The 21,088-nt window shown below is 43.9% G+C and overlaps 1 long non-coding RNA gene across 1 annotated transcript; it reads left to right on the top strand.

Annotated features, from left to right (window-relative positions):
- The first annotated feature begins 5,339 nt into the window (after positions 1-5,339).
- LOC121002412 lies at positions 5,340-7,017 on the top strand. Its single transcript, XR_005779292.1, has 2 exons — positions 5,340-5,789; positions 5,978-7,017. It is a non-coding gene; the product is annotated as an uncharacterized LOC121002412 (long non-coding RNA).
- Positions 7,018-21,088: the final 14,071 nt, after the last annotated feature.

The raw sequence follows: 21,088 nt of genomic DNA, 5'->3' as shown, positions 1-21,088 counted from the left end.
AATAATTTTTGCACTATTGTGTAAAAGAAAACTATTAAAGCGTATAAATATGTAGAAAAAATTGCTCTTTCACACAATGAACCATGTGTCCCTCTTTGACCGTCCAAAAAGTTGGGAGGTATTCACTACGTTTTGCTTGTAATTTTTAAAGTTTTTTTGTGGCATTTTGTATTGCTTTTTGACCTCATGCACTCGACCGTTGTGTGCATCCGTGTCCGTTGTTCTGTTTTCCGTGATTTTCTGCGGACCCATTGACTTTCAATGGGTCTGTTGAAAACTTGGAAAATGCACCGTTTTTCATCCGCATCCATGATCCGTGTTTCCTGTCCGTCAAAAAAATAGGACCTGTCCTATTTTTTTGACGGACAACGGTTCACGGACCCATTCAAGTCAATGAGTCCGTGAAAAAACACGGATGCACACAAGATTGTCATCCGCGTCCGTCATCCGTGTCCGTAGGCTACTTTTACACAGACGGATCCGCTGATCCGTCTGCATAAAAGCTTTTTTTAGATCTGAGTTTTCACTTTGTGAAAACTCAGATCCGACAGTATATTCTAACACAGAGGCGTTCCCATGGTGATGGGGTCGCTTCAAGTTAGAATATACTAAGAACTGTGTACATAACTGCCCCCTGCTGCCTGGCAGCCCCTGATCTCTTATAGGGGGCTATGATATGCACAATTAACCCCTCAGGTGCCGCACCTTAGGGGTTAATTGTGCGGATCAAAGCTCCCTGTAAGAGATCGGTGCTGCCAGGCAGCAGGGGGCAGTCATGTACACAGTTCTTAGTATATTCTAACTTGAAGCGACCCCATCACCATGGGAACGCCTCTGTGTTAGAATATACTGTCGGATCTGAGTTTTCACGATATAACTCAAATCCGATGGTATATTTTAACATAGAGGCGTTCCCATGGTAATGGGGACGCTTCAAGTTAAAATATACCATCGGATTGGAGAAAACTCAGATCCGATGGTATAATAGGGACTCCTGACTTTACATTGAAAGTCAATGGGGGACGGATCCGTTTGCAATTGCACCATATTGTGTCAACGGGGATTGTCACACACAGTGACGCTAAGGAGGAACTGGCCATGTGTGGTGAAAATCTTTCTGAATTTTAACGGTACTGATTTTCTGGCTTCTCTCACACTAACATTTTTTCATGGTAAAAAGATCCCATAAAGGGGTTGGTCCATATCATACATTGGGACATATTGCTAGGATATGCCCCCAATATCTGATAGATGAAGGTCCCAGACGTGGGATCAGCATCTATCTCTAGAACAGAGCCTGCAAAGTGAAGGAGAGCAGACCGCGCATGCACAGTCACCTTCCATTTATTTCTATGGGACTAAAATAGTATGTGTGCGATCCATTATACTTCACTTTGTGGGCTTCGTTTTAGAGATAGGTGCGGGTCCCACCTCTGGGATCCACACCTATCAGACATTATAGGCATGTCCTAGAGATATGCCCCCAATGTATGAGATGGGCCAACCCGTTTAAAGGGTTTTTTGTGGGGGGCTGACTCTCGATCAGCTGTGTGAAGAGGCTGCGGCGCTTGGGTGAGTCCTGCAGCCTCTTCCTAGGCCAGTGACATCTTGTCCTTTGCTCACACTGCCTACGAGCAGCTCAGTGTCAGTCAAGTGAATGGGCCTGGGCTGCAATACCAAGCACAGCCACCACACTACGGCGCTGTGCTTGGTAAGCGCTCACCAGAAAACTGCAGCCTCTTCAAACAGCTGATCGGTGACGGGTTATCTTTAAGGAAAAATGGCCAGAAAAATCTTTTCTTCTATTTCTTCTTGTTCTGTTTTAAGGTACTGTGTTCAATGAATCATATTTAAATTGAACATCAATTTTTGAATTCTCCAGTACATGCACAGATTACATAATGTATGATGTTACAATAGCAGTGAGAACAAGGACATGAGGTACAGAGAAAACGGACAGGACAGTCCGCGGTAATGTGGGGCTGAGGTAATGGAGACTGCCTACAAGAGCTGCTGCTCATTACCCCCTCCTCCTCTCTGTACTTCATGTCTCCTCATGAACTCTATTCCTACAGAGATTCAGCTGAAGATCTTATCATCTGTATTCAGGATCATAATCCCTGACAAGTAGAGCAGAGAGGAGGAGGCAGCCTTTTACCTCAGCGTTCTGTAGTACCTTGTCCTTCTGTGTGATTAGGACAGGTCTTTTGAGTACTAATAGGACAGCGGCCATTTTATTTCTTCTAATGATTGCTTCCCAGACAAAATGAGCCATTATAACTAATGAAAGGTATTTGGTAATATACCTATAACAAAGTAATATTTAAGTATTTTAATATTCTTAATTTTTGGAGAACCCCTTTAAAGTGGCAATGAAAAAAAAATAAAAAGTGGCCCCATGTTTTAGGCGGGTCCAAATTGACAGAGGGCAAGGCAACACAAGAAGGCAGAGCCAGCAAAATATGGCCCGAGCAAAACGAGATAAAAAAAAGTGCAGCAGAAGACACTGCAGCCCACATTGCTGCATTCAAATTGTACCACCGTCCCGAGCATGGCAATACACTTGAATACAGGAGGGCACTTTCTTCTGCCAGCCAGGTACATTATTACTTGATGCTCCTAGCATTTATTAATGCTGAGAGCATCAGATCATTAAGTACCCAGCCGGCGGCCATGAGGAGGAGTCAGGTGGCCCCAAGGTTGTTGGCCCACCGGGAAATTTCCCTGTAGGGTCTATGGCCAGTATGCCCCTGGCTAGGGTATGCCATCAATGTCAGATAGAGCGGGACCCGCTCCTATCTCCAGAACAGGAGCAGATGTGCAGCCACACCCACCCTCTGACATTCATGGCATATCATAGCAATATTCTATCAGGCTCTGAGATGAGCCAACCCCTTTATTATATATGCAAATGCTCAACTGTTTTTTTGCGTTAGTTTTGATCTCTCCAAAGAGATGGCTCGTATGTGCCCCCTACTGTAAACATACATTGGATTCGTCAGGGGCGGATTGACCATAGAACCTACAGGGAAATTTCCCAGCGGGCCGATGTCTAGAGGGCCACTCAAGCCCTCTTGATGGCTGCAGGCCAAGTACATAATGATCTCATGCTCAACGGCCAAAGGTGCCCTCCTGAACTCAACTGTATTACCGTTCTCATGATGGTGATACAGTTGAATACTGTGGTTGGGGTGGCAGGATTTTGTGCTGCCCTGTGTTATTTTAGTTCTGCTGGGGCGGTATTCTGTGCTGCACTATGGTATTGCAGGCCCCGCCTACTTCAGTTGTCCCTGCCTACTTGTTTAGGCCCAACTTCTATTTGGACCCGTTGACAACATGAGGCCACTTTTAGTTTTTTTTCCTGGGCTACTTTCCTGGGCTACTTTCTGCCCCTGGGATTCATGTTATACACGGGTTTTATTTGCTCCATGCTCTGTATGTTTTCGTAGGGCCTGTAAAGGGACAGAGAGACAGCTGCTGGGCTGCTGTCATCTGGGATGAAAGGTGAAGCTACGCTGGAAAGATACAACGGCTGATAACACAAATGCGCATTCATTTCAGATAACACTACTGGAGTCGGCACTTTATGGACACGCCAATCTGTTTACACACAGCTTATTCACACTAGTGATTTGGCTTGCTTTGTTAGTAATTAACTGACGGTAAAAGTTTTGTGTGCATATTAAAATTTTAGGCAAACACATTATAGTCTTATAATGTACAGCGTAATTAAATATACTATATAAACAGTAGAATACTGAATGCAGGATAGATGAATCTGGTTGTTTTATTAGTCAGCAAATGTAATATTAACATCATGTCTTCATTATATTTTAGGGTACTTTCACACTAGCGTTTTTTCTTTTCCGGCATAGAGTTCCGTCACAGGGGCTCTATACCGGAAAATAACTGATCAGGTATATCCCCATGCATTCTGAAAGGAGAGTAATCCGTTCAGAATGCATCAGGATGTCTTCAGTTCAGTCGTTTTGACTGATCAGGCGAAAGATAAAACCGTAGCGTGCTACGGTTTTATCTCCGGCGAAAAAAAAACGAAGACTTGCCGGAATGCCTGATCCTGCATTTTTCCCCATAAGAATGTATTAGTGCCGGAATGCCGGATCCGTCCTTCCGGCCTGCGCAGACCGGTAAAAATGTGAAAAAAGATACATGACGGATCCGTTTTTGCAATGCATTTGTGAGACGGATCCGCATCCAGATGCGTCTCACAAATGCTTTCAGTCACATGCAGATCGGCGTATCTGGCGGGCAGTTCCGACGACGGAACTGCCCGCCGGATCACACTGCCGCAAGTGTGAAAGTAGCCTTAAAAGGGTTTTCCAAGATTTTTTCATGGATGATCTATTCTCAGGATAGGTCATTAGTATCTGATCGGTGGGGGTCCAACACCTGGGACCCCTGCTGATCAGCTGTTTTGAGCGTCGCTGCCTTCTCACAACTCAGGCTACTTTCACACTGGCGTTTTGGTTTCCGTTTGTGAGGGCCCTCACAAGCGGTCCAAAACGGATCAGTTTGCCCTTAATGCATTCTGAATGGATAAGGATCCGCTCAGAATGCATCAGTTTGCCTCCGTTCCGTCTCCATTCCGCTTTGGAGGCGGATACCAAAACGCTGCTTGCAGAGTTTTGGTGTCCGTCTGACGAAACTAAGCCAAAAGGATGTGTTCTGACACACAATGTAAGTCAATGGGGGCGGATCCGTTTTCACTGACACAATCTGGCACAATAGAAAACTGATCCGTCCTCCATTGACTTTCAGTGGAGTTCATGACAGATCCGTCTTGGCTATGTTAAAGATAATACAAACGGATCCGTTCTGAACGGATGCATGGGGTTGTATTATTGGTGCAGATCTGTCTGTGCAGATCCATGACGGATCTGCACCAAACGCGAGTGTGAAAGTAGCCTTACCAAGCAGAACGCCGCACATCGTATAGCGGCTGTGCTTGGTATTGCAGCTCAGCCCCATTCACCTAAATGAGCTACTCCTAGGCCACGTGATCAATGAATGTGTTGTCACTCAGCCTAGGAAAAGCAGAGAGAAGGCGGCCACCAATCAGATACTGATGACCTATCCAGAGATTTTTTTTTTATGTCAAATGTACCTAGAACTGTAGAAATTTTAAATATCTATTTTGTGTCCACAGCTCTTATACAGACCTATGAGTCTCCATGGTACCAAACTACAAACTTATCCTGCTTCTACTCTGATCCTGCACTTGTGTGTGGTGTAGTTTAAGAACCAATGTCCCAGATTTGTATGGCTGTATGCCACACGTCTGACATTAACACATCATTTTGTTGTCTTTTGCAGATTTTTGACTTTCCTTTGATGGTATACAGACCAAACGGCTATTTGTCTTATGGCTTTTCCTTAAATTTTTGGGAGGATCCTTAGGAATCGGTCAGCCAACAAGAGACTGAAGCTACAGCTGACCACACTGGCTGACAACTGAACATCTTGAATCTTAGCTCTTGAGCTTTACTATGCAGAAGAAGAAAAAACCTAAACGCTAAGACCTGGAACTCTCAACAATAAGGAATAAGATGCCTTGACCACTTTCTTTTACTGCTATGTGAGAAATTAGTTAGAAGCAAGGTACATCTACAGCCAACATGGCCAGAAGATGGGGAGGGCCTAATTGCTATTTCGTTCTTTTTCATTCGGAAAGCGGTATTCTTCAGGGTAACAGAGTTGGTGGAGGTGCATTATGGAAACTCTGACAACATAGTTATTCCACTGCAGATAGTTATTCCACTGCAGTGTAGGTGCAGATGTATTACTGGAGCTCCAGCCACCTAGTAACTTCCCTGCCAAGTAGAAGATTGTGTATTAAGGGAGCCCTGACAACCTAGTAACTTCCTGCAGAGTTGGTGCATTATGGAAACTCTGACAACATAGTTATTCCACTGCAGATAGTTATTCCACTGCAGATAGTTATTCCACTGCAGTGTAGGTGCAGATGTATTACTGGAGCTCCAGCCACCTAGTAACTTCCCTGCCAAGTAGAAGATTGTGTATTAAGGGAGTCCTGACAACCTAGTAACTTCCTGCAGAGTTGGTGCATTATGGAAACTCTGACAACATAGTTATTCCACTGCAGATAGTTATTCCACTGCAGATAGTTATTCCACTGCAGTGTAGGTGCAGATGTATTACAGGAGCTCCAGCCACCTAGTAACTTCCCTGCCAAGTAGAAGATTGTGTATTAAGGGAGTCCTGACAACCTAGTAACTTCCTGCAGAGTTGGTGCATTATGGAAACTCTGACAACATAGTTATTCCACTGCAGATAGTTATTCCACTGCAGATAGTTATTCCACTGCAGTGTAGGTGCAGATGTATTACAGGAGCTCCAGCCACCTAGTAACTTCCCTGCCAAGTAGAAGATTGTGTATTAAGGGAGTCCTGACAACCTAGTAACTTCCTGCAGAGTTGGTGCATTATGGAAACTCTGACAACCTAGTTTCTTTACTGTGGTTGTTTTTATTTTAATTTTTTATTTACCTCAGATGTTGAGTGAAACATAGATTTTTGTGGACATAAAACAAAATAATATTCGAACTACCATTAAAAATGGTAAATTGTTTTGTTTTCCAGTCAAATACATATTGGTTGAGAATGAAACAAGTCCTTATAGTAATGGCTGGCAGCAAATTATCTCTCCAGAGAAGTACTAGACCAGAAGATGTTCTGTGGTGGTCTGATGTCGCAGGGATATTGGGCGAGATTTATCAAAACTAGTGTAAAGTAGAACTGGTTTAGTTGCCACAACCAATCAGATTTCACCTTTCATTTTTCACAGCTCCTTTAGAAAATGAAAGGCGGAATCTGATTAGTTGCTATGGGCAGCTAAGCCAGTTTTCCTTTACACCAGTTTTGATAAATCTCTCCAAATAACTATATATATATATATATAGCCACTATTCAACATGTAGACATTGATGTGGATGGTTTTCACATTTTACTGTACAATAAACTGGCTTTTCCAACTTTGCTTCTTTAAAGTGGCTGTCTTTGTTCAGGACGAGAACATAAAATAAGTGTATGATTTTTCTCCCTAAAACAGTGCCATGCTTGTCCTTGGACAGTGTCTGGTATAGCAGCTCAATACCAATCTGCAAAACCGGGTCACGGACAAGTATGGTGAAAAAATGCTGACCTTTCATTCTAGGCCTCATGCCCACGACTGAGGTGTATTTTGGTCCTCAAACAGGAGATGCACAAACTACAGGTACCTTACATGTACATTCTGTATTTTCTAACCCATCAATAGAAAGGGCTATTCTTCTCCACAATATAATTTGCTGAATGGCCACACGGATCTGCAAAAAATACGGATGTGTGCATGGCTCCATAGAAATGAATGGCTCAGTGTGCTATCTGCAAAAAAAAAAAAAAAATGCAGAAAACACATGGAGGAAAAATACAGTTATGTGCATGAGGCTTTAAAAATGGGTTGTCACTTCAGCAAATAGCATTTATCATGTAGACAAAGTTAAGGTGTAACTGTCATATTTTTTTTTATTTGCTAGTTTATTAGAGCTAGGCATGTTAGTCTGCCAATGATTGCCAAAAGATCTGTAATTACCTTATAATAACAGTTTTCATTAATGTCCCCCGTCCCTTTCCACTGCTCCCTTAAAAGACAGTTGCTATGGCTTGTCTGTCTCTGGCTGCTACAGCTAGTGTGTATGGAAGTGAGGGAAAGCAGTTTTGGCCTCAGAGAACTGGCAGAGGAGCCATCTTGAGAAGGTCCTCATATTGTAAATGTTTGAACAGGCGTAACTAAGGGAAAAACTCAAGGAAAACAGTGGTATGTGAAGAAATTAAAGATTGCTTTATGCATAATGCTGCTGCAGCAGTAACATATGCTAAAATGGATTTTTTGATGAAAACAGTTACCCTTTAATGCAAGGCGCTTACTAATGTATTGTTATTATCCATATTGCTTCCTTTGCTGGCTTGATGCATTTTTCCATTACATTATACACTGCTGGTTTCCATGGTTACGACCACTCTGCAATTCATCCGTGGTGGTCGTGCTTGCACATTATAGGAAAAAGCACCGGACTCTCTGGTGGCCGAGACCGTAGGAGCCAACATAGGCTGGTACTTTTTCCTATAGTGAGCAAGCATGGCCACCGCTGCTCGATTGCAGAGTGGTCGTAACCATGGAAACGAGCAGCGTATAATGTGATTGAAAAATAAATCAAGCCAGCAAAGGAGGCAATATTGACATTCACAATACATTAGTAAGTGGCTTGTATTAGCTTCCCCTACATGATAAATGCTATTTTCTGAAGTGATGCAGTTCAAAGTGAATTCAGACCTTTCCAAATGGCGCTGATGCAGAAAGACTCCGGACCACGATATTACCTGGGAAGGAATAAAAGATTACCTTCCCAGGTAATATCGTGGTCCGGAGTCTTTCTGCATCAGCGCCATTTGGAAAGGTCTGAATTCACTTTGAACCGCATCCTTCCTCATCCCATAAACCGTTATCCACGGAAAAGGGCACAGACCTGGGCAGCAGACGCAGACTTCCCTGGACGCTGGACGGGACTAATCCAGCAAGGCGATTCATAGGCGTTGTGACTTATCACAACCCCATCTGGTAAGCACAATCAGTGTACCTTTATTACCAATATCCTTAAGGTTCTACACACGAGGCGCTGCCTCCTTTCTTTTTTCTTTTGCCTTTATTTTCTCAAGTGAGACAACCCCTTTAAGGTTCCCTTAATGCCTCATTCACACGTCAGTGTTTGGTCAGTGATTTCCATCAGTGATTTTTGAGCCAAAACCAGGTGTGGGTCTAAACACAGAACAGCTGCAGATCTTTCCCTTATATCTTATGTCTGTGGAGGCTCCACACCTGGTTTTGGCTCACAATCACTGATGGAAATCACTGACCAAAACACTGACGTGTGAATGAGGCTTAAGGCTTCATGAACACAGTTCTATTAGCCTTTAGGCTCTTTTCACACTAGCATCATGGCCTGTGAATTCGGACATATAACACAGACTTACGGGATCTGTGGACGTTTTGGTATTTTTTGAGTGCAAAAGGCAATGCAGACGAAAACCCCATTTGAACCAATTCCACTAATTTCAAAACAGCCTTGTATGGGCCTATAGTGTACTCCAAGGCACCTCTGATTTTACACACATGCACATGGAGGAGTTTTCTCACTAATTCCATTGCATGCAGTAGTATGGAGATATTTTAGCTGTAGAAGAGGGTACAAAGCCTGATAGAGGCAACATATGGCAGTAGTTGTTGTATGTAATGGTCAGTAATCCACAGTGCATTGCCATGTGCATGGACCCAAAAATAAATGCTGTGTGATCTGATCAGTGATAAACACATTCATAAAAAATCTGATCAATCCTATATACACTGCCTGTCCAAAAAAAAAGTTGCCACCAAAAAAAATAAAAAAATTCTCAATGGGGTTAAGGTCTGGACTCTGTGGTGGCCAATCCATGTGTGAAAATGATGTCTCATGCTCCCTGAACCACTCTTTCACAATTTGAGCCCGATGAATCCTGGCATTGTCATCTTGGAATATGCCCGTGCCATCAGGGAAGAAAAAATCCATTGATGGAATAACCTGGTCATTCAGTATGGACAGGTAGTCAGCTGACCTCATTCTTGGAGCACATACTGTTGCTGAACCTAGACCTGACCAACTGCAGCAACCCCAGATAATAGCACTGCCCCCACAGGCTTGTACAGTAGGCACTAGGCATGATGGGTGCATCACTTCATCTGCCTCTCTTCTTACCCTGATGCGCCCATCACTCTAGAACAGGGTAAATCTGGACTCATCAGACTACATGACCTTCTTCCACTGCTCCAGAGTCCAATCTTTATGCTCCCTAGCAAATTGAAGTCTTTTTTTCTGGTTTGTCTCACTGATTAGTGGTTTTCTTACGGCTACACAGCTGTTCAGTCCCAATCCCTTGAGTTCCCTTCGCATTGTGCGTGTGGAAATGCTCTTACTTTCACTATTAAAGATAGCCCTGAGTTCTACTGTTGTTTTACTTCGATTTGATTTCACCAAACGTTTAAGTGATCGACGATCATTCAGGATTTTTTCCCCGCCACATTTCTTCCTTGAATACGATGGGTCCCCACTATCCTTCCAGTTTTTAGTAATGTGTTGGACAGTTCTTAACCCAATTTTAGTAGTTTCTGCAATCTCCTTAGATGTTTTCTCTGCTTGTTGCATGCCAATGATTTGACCCTTCTCAAACAGACTAACATCTTTTCCACGACCACGAGATGTGTCTTTCGACATGGTTGTTTAAGAAATGAGAAGCAACTTATTGCACCAGTTGAGGTTAAATAACTTATTGCCAGCTGAAAGATAATTGCCCATGCAGTAATTATCCAATAGGAGGCTCATAACTATTTGCTTAGTTAAATCCAGGTGGCAACTTTTTTTTTGGACAGGCAGTGTATACTGTATACTCCTGGTCAAAAAATAGTGCACCAAGAAAGAGTTGTTGGAATCGAATGAAACTATGTGTGAATGTCCTGATGATATATGTAAGTGATTACAATATTACAGCGAAAGGAGAAGTTTATTGGGGAAAACCTTACAACTGAAAGGAGGCAGTCCATGTCCAACCGTATCCCACTTAGTACAAGATGAGATATGGTTGGACATGAAGGCATACAGGTTCCCTAAGCTATCCTGTGGCACATTTGCCCACAGATATTGGCTGCACACTCATAGGTTGCCAAAGTTGGTGTCCTATAAATGCTCGATTGGCAATAAATCTCATGACTGGGCAAGGCCAAGGAAGTGTTGCAATCTGGCGGAGACATTCCAGGGAAACCCTTGGTCTGTGGGCAAGCATTATCCTGCCGAAAATGCCACCTGGGTGCCCTACCATGAGAGGCAACACAAGTGGCCACAGGATGTCCTGCACAAATCGCTGAGCTGTTAGTGTGTCTCGTATCACTACTAGGGGTGACCGACTGTCATGTGCAATTGCTGCCCAGATCATTACACCAGCAGTTGGGTCAGTATGTTGCCCCACAGCAAAAGAAGAATTGAAGCGCTCACCACGAAGCCTCCATACTCAAACCTGACCGTCATCAAATGCTAGACAGAACCTGGATTTGTTGCTATATGGTCCCAGTCTGTCGCAGTCCAGGGTTCTTGTTCACGACACCTCTGCAAACAAAGGTGATGGTGACTGGTTGCCAATGACAAGACAAGTAATGGCAGCCATAACATCAAATTTCCTTCTGCTAAGTGCCTGGAAATACACCAGGCAGAGATGGCGGTGTGTCTGGATGCTGGACAACAAAACTTTTGGAGCTGCTCGTGCTAGTTGGTGGATCAAATGTTCCTCTCTAGGTGTGGTCTGTCTAAGCCATCTGGAGCCTGTTTGCCATGTGCCCGCTTGTAACCACTGCTCCCAACACCACCTAACAGCTAGGTCAGAATGGCCTAGATTGCGGGCAGTTCGTGGAAATTATCAATGTCTCCGAGTGCATCACAGAGGCATGTCTAGCAGTAAACGATCTCTCACCAGGAGGTACACTACCCAAAAGTAGCCTTTGAGAGTTTTTTTAATGGGGCCGCGGGGGAAGCACTTTTACATCCTCTTGTGGCATGATCCAGTGTGTAATCAGACCCCACCTGCAATCATTTACATATCTGCCTTAAATATAACTACATGCTGAGTTTTGCAGCAATGTGACATTTTTCTCTGGGTGCGTATTTTTTTGGTCAGAGCATGTTACTCTCTTCCCAGGTTTTACTTCATAATCTCTGCAATAAATAGATAAAGCTGCCAGATTTCAGCCAGGTGCATGACAGCCACTGTGCTGTGTCAGCACTACAGATAACAGGCTGGCAAGCGGACAAGCTAGAGCGCAATTTGTTAGAGGTATGCCAGAGCAGTAAAAATATCTGCCTACAAGAATTTCTCATCTACAGTAGGTTACAGAACCTAGGTTCTTACTAATCATAACAGAATACAATGCATACAGTACAGACCAAAAGTTTGGACACACCTTCTCATTCAAAGAGTTTTTTTTATTTTCATGATTATGAAAATTGTAGATTCACACTGAAGGCATCAAAACTATGAATTAAAACATGTGGAATTACCGTATTTTTCGCTTTATAAGACGCACCTGATGATAAGACACACCTAGGTTTTTGAGGAGGAAAATAAGTAAAAAAAAAAATTGAACCAAAAGATGTGCTTTTGGTGGGTTTGAACTACCTGCAATGGTGGTCTGTTGATGACACTGGTATGGGGGATCTGTGGATGACACTGTTATGGGGGATCTGTGGATGACACACTGTTATGTGATTATAACCCCCATCACCCTAAAGAATTCACTGATGTACTGTACATTTGTGTATTCTCAAGGATGAGGGGAGTTATAGTCATATTTAATATAAACACTGTCCAGGGACTGTTCTGTAATTGGTATGTGTTTATATTAAATATGACTATAACCTCCTTCATCCATAGGAATACAGCCATGTACTGCACATAGCCCCTGAGCTCGACTCACTCAGGGACTAGATCCACAAAACCGCCGTACACAGCAGGAGCAGAGCTGGTACAGCGGGAGATAGGAAGGAGGCTGATTGGTGGAGATGTGGGTAGCAGGATGCACTCACCACCAATCAGCTGAACTAATGAAGAGCGGGCTGGCAGTAGCAGAGCCCAGTAAGTGAAGTCGCCAGCCCGCCCAACGGTGGCCTCATGAGCTCCTTGTGACAGACAGGGTCAAGGGGTCGAGGCCCCAATTCCTATGTCGCAGACAGGGTCAAAGGGTGGGGAGCTCCCATTCATACGTTGCAGACAGGGTCAAGGGGTGAGGAGTCCCCCATCCATATGTCACGTACATGGTCAAGGGACAGAATGAACACAGGGTCAAGGAACAGGGAGCCCACTTCCATAATCCCACACAGGGTAAAGGAACGGTTCATCATGTTCTATATGTAGTGGGCAGGGTAAAGGGATGGAGTGCACACAGGGTCAAGGGGTGGGGAGCCCACATCCATATGTCACCCACAGGGTCAAGGGGGAGCAAGCTTTTCATTGTACCTATGAAGGACTCACTGACAAGGCAACTAGGTACATCATCACTGGCATGGGCAGCCCCGGCAGAGAATGGCATCCAGGGACTGTCTGGCATACCACCCGGGCCTCCCAAAGACAGCACTGCAGGCCCTACTAGCAGTGCAGTGATGACAGGCGACACCCCACAAGTCCCCGGTGCGGCCACCCTGCACGCCTCCCGCACTATAATGCTGTACGGCACCTGTGCGTGTCTCCTGGAATCCATATCCGAGGCCTCGGCCCACTCTCCTCCCGCGTCACACAACACAGCGCCGCCTGTTGACAGACTGTACCAGACTGCACAGCGGGCTAAGTGAAGCCATCAGCCCGCTCATAGTGTGGACTTACGGGAGTGCGGGCTGGCGGCAGAAGCCTTCAGTGAAGCCTCCAGCCCGCCCAGCAGTTTAATGGCAGGCTCAGGAGCTGTTAGTGAGAGCTCCTGAGCCACCTAATTTGCATCACGTTCGCTTTATAAGACGCAGTGACTTTTCCCCCCCACTTTGGAGGGGAAAAAAGTGCGTCTTATAAAACGGAAAATACGGTATATACATAACAAACAAGTGTGAAACAACTGAAAATATGTCATATTCTAGGGGGTAGGGGACTACCTCGAAGCTCATCAAGAGAATGCCAAGAGTGTACAAAACAGTAATCAAAGCAAAAGGTGGCTACTTTGAAGAACCTAGAATATGACATATTTTCAGTTGTTTCACACTTGTTTGTTATGTATATAATTCCACATGTGTTAATTCATAGTTTTGATGCCTTCATAGTCATGAAAATAAAGAAAACTCTTTGAATGAGAAGGTGTGTCCAAACTTTTGGTCTGTACTGTATGTTGTATACACTACATGGTGAAAGCTCCTAATATGGATATGTCCATGGAACCTAAAACTCTATGCAGACCATGCAGCAGGGTCCCCCTGTTAGCAGCACCTATTTGTACTGCATCCGTGTCCTCAGCCACCATTCACCCTGCAACCGGCGGTGTGGTACTGGCAGGCATGAAAAAATGATGCCATTGTGCCTAGCTGTCAGACAGACTGAAGCGGATCTGCAAAGATCTGCTATGTTCGCTGTGGGAATATGGCTAGGTAAGTATTCATTTACTAAAAAAGCACTATATTGTGCTGGAGGGCACAGAGGACCTTTCATATGGCAAAAAATTGTGAACTAAGTGTCATGATCTGTACAGCGGCGCCCAGGAATCTCACTGCACTTACTATTATCCCTGGGTGCCGTTACGTTCTGCCGCTATGTCCTCCGGTATGTTCGGTCATTTGGTTATAGTAGGTGGAGACTTAGGGGACTTGGTTATAGTAGGCGGAGTCTGCCCTTGTTCTCCTGGTGTCGCCTTCTCCCAGGCTGTAGCGCTGGCCAATCGCAGAGCAGAGCTCAAAGCCTGGGAGGTTTTTTTCTCCCAGGCTGTGAGCTCTGCGCTGCGATTGGCCAGCGCTACAGCCTGGGAGAAGGAGACGCCCAGGAAAACAAGGGCAGTCTCCTCCTACTATAACCAAGTGGCCGAACATACCGGAGGGCATAGCGAGAGAACGGAGCGGCAACCAGGGATAATAGTAAGTGCAGTGAGATCCCAATTTTTTGCCAGATGAAAGGTCCTCTTTAAGGAGGCATCATAATGTTTTGGGAGGTACATTATTCTGTGTTGGGTGTTCTGTTTTCCGTCCTTCTGATCAGTCACAATTCTGTGTTGGGGCCACTATTTTGTGTTGTGGCACATTGGTCCATGTCTGATCTGCATTTTTTGCGGACCTCACACAGACTCATTAATTTTCTATGGGTCAGCAAAAAAATAAAAATCTGCATCCATGCGGTAGGGCCGCAAATGATAGAACCTGTCCTACTGTTGTCCATTTTGCGTTGAAGAATAGGCTTGCTTACAGTGTGTCCTCAAAAATGTAGGTGTACAGGAGTTCAAAAAGTCCAAAACGGGGCAGTACGACTTTTTTCATGACAGAAACTGGTGTAGGGAGTCATACTAAATGACCCCTTATGAATTCTCAGCAAGCAAGGAGCAATTTGCTTAGCAGGTGTGAGCTGGCATTATGTCGCTTTGCCAATGTTCATTCTCTGAGAAAGTGCTACACCCAAGCTTAAAGGGCTGCTCCTCATTTAATCCTATGTATTGGACATAACACTCAGGTTGCGGGGCATCTATGAAGTTTGTACATGCTACAGATTCCAATGCTGTCTTCATTTTGTAATACAGTTGAATGATGAGATGATGATGATGAGATGATGTGGGTCCCAGCAAAAAACGCGGATCAGATGTGAACAAAAACCACGGTCATGTGCATGAGCCCTTAACTGTAGGAAAACCTCCCTAGCATCGCGGGTGACGCTAGGGAGGTTCGTTCCTGTCGCGGCCTGCTAGTGAATGACCTGCCCCCATGGTCGCCGGATGTTTTGATAAGCGCGACGGAGAGATGCAGTGGTGGCCAGGTGGGCATCAGGAGCGACGCGAGTGCCGGGGAGCGGTAAGTATTACCTGTATGCGGTGTCCAGGAATTTTTGGGGGCATTATAGGGGTTGGATAACCCATTTAAATCAGTCAACAGGAGTCAAAATACTAAATGGACTTGCTCTTGAACATTTACCTCATAGGACAAAAACTACATTGTCCATGCAATAATATTTAAATGACACATCATGGCTCCCGCAGACATTGTCACAAGCTCCTAAATGGTAAATCTGCCTACCCATGGGGTGATGAGGTGCAGAGGATCTAGTAAAGACAATGCAAGTGTGAAAGTTAAAGAAAAAAAACAAGACTCGGTGACCTTGTTGATCTGGTCGCCTCAAGACTAATGATGTAGGATGTCTATCCAACAGTAGTCTGACAATGGGGCCTAAAAGCTCCACAATAGATACAAACAACCATATGTTCACTGCAGACACAATGGTATTTTAAGAAAGCCACAAGCTTTCTTAAAATAGGGTTTCCATTCAGTAGCGAGATGCACACCTCACAACCCAGACCCTGATGGAAGATCTTAGTAACCAAGACTGTCTCAAAACAAGAGCAAAGGTGGTTGAGAAGACGCTGCAGGGTTCGTGTTTCACAAGTAGTGTCAGTGATGGGACAGGTGAAGTCACCTTTAGAGAAGATACCTAAGACTTTCAGTGTCAAATACTACCCCTGAATAGGGATGAGCGAACTTGTATTTTCAAGTTCGGCATACAAGGTTTGGGTTATCTAAGAATTCCGTTATGGATTCCGCTACCACAGAGCATAAGCTATGGTGGTCTGTGGTAGCAAAATTCATGACGGAATTCTTAGATAACCCGAACCTTGCATGCGGAACTTGAAACACAAGTTCCCTCATCGCTACTCCTGATTGTATTGGTGGCACTGAGAAAGCCCATTCCCACTAGAACTGATTTGCGTAAACCCCATTTACAGAGGCTGATGATGAAGGGTTAGTCAGCAGCACATCTCCCTGTGTAAACCAGAATGTACTACCAGCAATAAGGGAGCTGTATGTACACGAATGATCGCACTAGTGATTGGTTCAGCATGACCAGATTGCTCAGTGCACCCGGAGCTAAAAACATGCCGCTCAACATGCTTCATCGATTGGTGTTTATTTTCGGCAAAAAAAAGCGCCCTTGTAAAGATGACCCTTATTGACGACAGTTGTAGTCAAATCAGGAAAGTCTCCCATATACGGTATATGGCTGCCATTGACACAGATTATAAAAGCACATTCTACAGCACAACAGCAGATAGAGGTTAAAGGGGTAGTCCCTTCTTGCCGTGTCCAGTGCCCAAGGTGCCCAGGCTTATGGAAACAGTTGAGCGGGCCGACCCTCCACTGTTTACGTAGCTCACAGTGTAGTGAATAGAGGCTACGCTGTTTGCATAGCCCCCATTTACTACAATGGGAGTTTACAGAAACAGTGGAGGGCCAGTCCGCTTGGCTGTTTATGTAATTCCGGCCACCTTGGGTCAGTACTTAGTCACGCCTCACTGTGAAAACAGTGAGATGGGACAACCCCTTTAATGGTCTCATGTATACTTACAGTACGTAAAAAGGTGTCATGTTGCATAAGAAATAGCTACCATATAGGATAATACATTTGAAGGGGAAGTACAGTAAAGATACCTTGCCTTAATCAATGAGTACACAGGAGCCATTTTTGTCAGAAATTTGTGGATGAACAGATGATGTTTTTTTATCAGTACGTCTTAAAGGGACACTAAAACAAAAATGTCAGATGAGCAGATAGGTCCTCTTAAAGGGACAGTACCATTAATTTTTATCACATATTAAACAGCCTACAGTGCTGCCCATAATTATTCATACCCCTGGCAAATTTTGACTTAAAGTTACTTTTATTCAACCAGCAAGTAATTTTTTGACGGGAAATGACATAGGTGTCTCCCAAAAGATAATAAGACGATGTACAAGAGGCATTATTGTGGGAAAAAAACATTTCTCAGCTTTTATTTACATTTGAGCAAAAAGTGTCCAGTCCAAAATTATTCCTACCCTTCTCAATAATCAATAGAAAAGCCTTTATTACAGCAATCAAACGCTTCATATAATTTCAGACCAGCTTTTTGCAGGTCTCCACAGGTATTTTTGCCCATTCATCTTTAGCAATGAGCTCCAAATCTTTCAGGTTGGAGGGTCTTCTTGCCATCACCCTGATCTTTAGCTCCCCCCACAGATTCTCAATTGGATTCAAGTCTGGACTCTGGCTGGGCCACTCCAAAACGTTAATGTTGTTGTCTGCTAACCATTTCTTCACCACTTTTGCTGTGTGTTTTGGGCCATTGTCATGCTGAAATGTCCACTGGTGCCCAAGGCCAAGTTTCTCTGCAGACTGCCTAATGTTGTCATTGAGAATCCTCATGTATTGCTCTTTTTTCATGGTTCCGTTTACTGTGATTAGGTTCCCAGGTCCATTGGCTGAAAAACACCCCCAAAGCATTAGGTTCCCACCACCATGTTTGACAGTGGGGATGGTGTTCTTTGGGTTGAAGGCTTCTCCTTTTTTACGCCAAATGAGGGAAACATCATTGTGACCAAACAATTACATTTTTTTTTCATCTGACCATAACACAGAAGACAAGAAGTCTTCTTCTTTGTCCAGATGAGCTTTTGCAAAGGCCAAGCAAGCTTTTGTGTGCCTTATTACTTGCTGGTTGAATAAAAGTAACTTTAAGTCAAAATTTGTCAGGGGTATGAATAATTATGGGCAGCACTGTATATAAGACTAATCTATGTCATTTCAAAAACAAAACGGGTAGATGATTTTTTGGATAGAATTTCTTGAAGTCACATTTTCTTCTCCGTGTCCTGACTAATGTCCTCTGTGTTTGGACTTTTAGCACAGCAAACAGTTTGACTTACCCTTTTCAGTCAGATCTTCACTTTAACGCTGTAGTGATCTGTCATACTGTTATCCCAATTCTACACTATTATTATTATAAGGATTTCTCATCTGATAGCATCTTCTAACAGCAGCTGTAAACTCATTATGGATTACATATCAATAAATGAGGTCATATTTGTCTTGACTGCTACAGAAGGACAATATTTTGTATCTAAAGCGTACCTAATCTTTCAAATAACTTTGCATTAATCAATAATACAGTGTGTACATGAGCAATGACACTATTTCTGGCCATTATATGACTTGGATCTAGAGGTTTTTTAGCAGTTTTCCTCTGTGCATGGTGTATCTTTAGTTTGCAGTTCTCCCGGATCTAGTGGATGAAAACTAGCTCCCATCCACTGCACACAGAATATGATAATTATGTTTAATGGTAATTTAATCTTCCAGAACCCATGACAGCACCATAGAGATGGAGCAAATTAAAAAGGGAATGCCCACTTGTCCTCCTTCAGTGTCGATTCCAGAGTAGATCAGTAGGAGCTGTACAGATGCTACTCTTCTAATCTTTTGTTTTATGAAATATGAAAGAAAGAGATTCTCATCAACTACAAACTCAAAGGAGGGAATTAGAGGGGTACTGTCATGGGTTCTGCAAAATCAAATTACCAGTAAGTATAATTAACATATTCCCTTCACCCATGACACCACCATAATGAGGATAGTTTCGGAAAAAAAAAAAACTTTGGGAGGAACAACGCTTGAAAGTTCTTAAACTAAGTAGACCCCAAATGACCTGAAAGAAAGCAGATGAAACCCAAAACCAAAGAGAGGCCCGAACTACAGGAGTCTGATTAAGACAAATACCCCCAAGGCTGAGATAAGAACCCTGGGACTTTATACCAGAAATGATCCTTGTGAGAATCTCATATGGATTACTCGTCATGTTCTTATAAAAATAATCAGAAGAGACTTAGGGGGTCATTTATTAACCTGAAATACGCCTATATAAGGGGTATTTCAGACGTATATTGCGGCTCAATGGTTAGTTACGCTGCAATCTGTGACTTTTCCCCGCTCACGCCAGGTCTAAAATAGTGGGCGTGGGCAGGCCCGTCTCATATATCATGCAGGCATACAAAATGGTCCAAATTTAAGACAAGTAAGCTGTCTTACAATTAGAAGCGTCGCTGGATATGCTGAAATTATGTAGAGGCCGGCGCCTCTACATAAGTTCGGCTATCCACCGACAGATTAGGGGCGCCTAAAATACCGGTCTTATTAAATGACCACCTTTTTATTATTTTCAGAAAGTTACTTATCTTGAACCAGGATGACCAAAACTGAAGTTGCCTGTTGGGCCATCACTTAACCCTTCAGTGCAGACAAATTACAGGACCGAAGCTCAGATCCAAGGTCTGATGGAGGTCCTTTCTCTTTCCTTTCCGTCGCACCTACCAGAAGTAGGTCAGATGCCAAATTCTCCAATCTTCCTTGTGATTTCACAACTGTGCCGGAACCCTACACATGGCAATTCATACACCGGAGGAGCCATGGATCTGCTGCAAAAGGTCCAAAACGCTTGAGGACTCTTTAAACCTCTTAGGCCCCTTTCACACGAGCGAGTATTCCGCGCGGATGCGATGCGGGAGGTGAACGCATTGCACCCGCACTGAATACTGACCCATTCATTTCTATGGGGCTGTGCACACGAGTGGTGATTTTCACGCATCACTTTTGCGTTGCGTGAAAATCGCAGCATGCTCCTCTTTGTGCGTTTTTCACATAACGCAGGCCCCATAGAAATGAATGGGGTTGCGTGAAAGAGAGCATTAACTATGGTAAAAGATCATGTGACATACCATGTGATGACCAGAGTGACGTCATCCCAGGTCCTTAAACTATAGTTAATGCTCTCCACAGTTCCTATACAGTAAAAGAGTCAGACGGAGATGCCCGCATCACGAGCAAGTGGATTAAGGTGAGTTAAATGATTTTTTATTTTTTTTAACCCCCTCCAGCCCTGTTTTACTTAGCATTCTGTATTCAGAATGCTATTATTTTCCCTTATAACCATGTTATAAGGGAAAATAATACTATTTACAGAACACCGATCCCAAGCCCGAACTTCTGTGAAGAAGTTCGGGTTTGGGTACCAAACACGCGCCATTTTTCTCACGCGAGTGCAAAACGCATTACAATGTTTTGCACTCGCGCGGAAAAATCGCGGGTGTTCCCGCAACGCACCCGGACATTTTTCCGCAACGCCCGTGTGAAAGAGGCCTTAGGGTACACACCACCAGAAAATACCACACAAGCAGTCCACAGCAGACAACTGCCAACCCTTCAGGGACTCCCAGATCGCCGGAAAGGATTATTTATAGGGCTTTGCTGGTGCACCATACCTCCTGTAGGCCATTCAGACTAAATATACAGTCTGGCCCATCTTCTCATTCCCAACAAGGAGCATCATAGGGCCTTTCTGACGTGCCATACCTTCTGCAGGCCATCCAGACTTAAAGGGGTTGGCCACTTTTTTATATTTATAAATTACAGGTTTTCTGCGCCTGCTTCTGTTCTCTTGAGTGCATTTTCAACATAGT

This window comes from Bufo bufo, chromosome 1, assembly GCF_905171765.1.
Source record: "Bufo bufo chromosome 1, aBufBuf1.1, whole genome shotgun sequence".
Lineage (NCBI taxonomy): Eukaryota > Metazoa > Chordata > Amphibia > Anura > Bufonidae > Bufo > Bufo bufo.
This window is presented reverse-complemented; position numbering and strand designations above follow the sequence as displayed.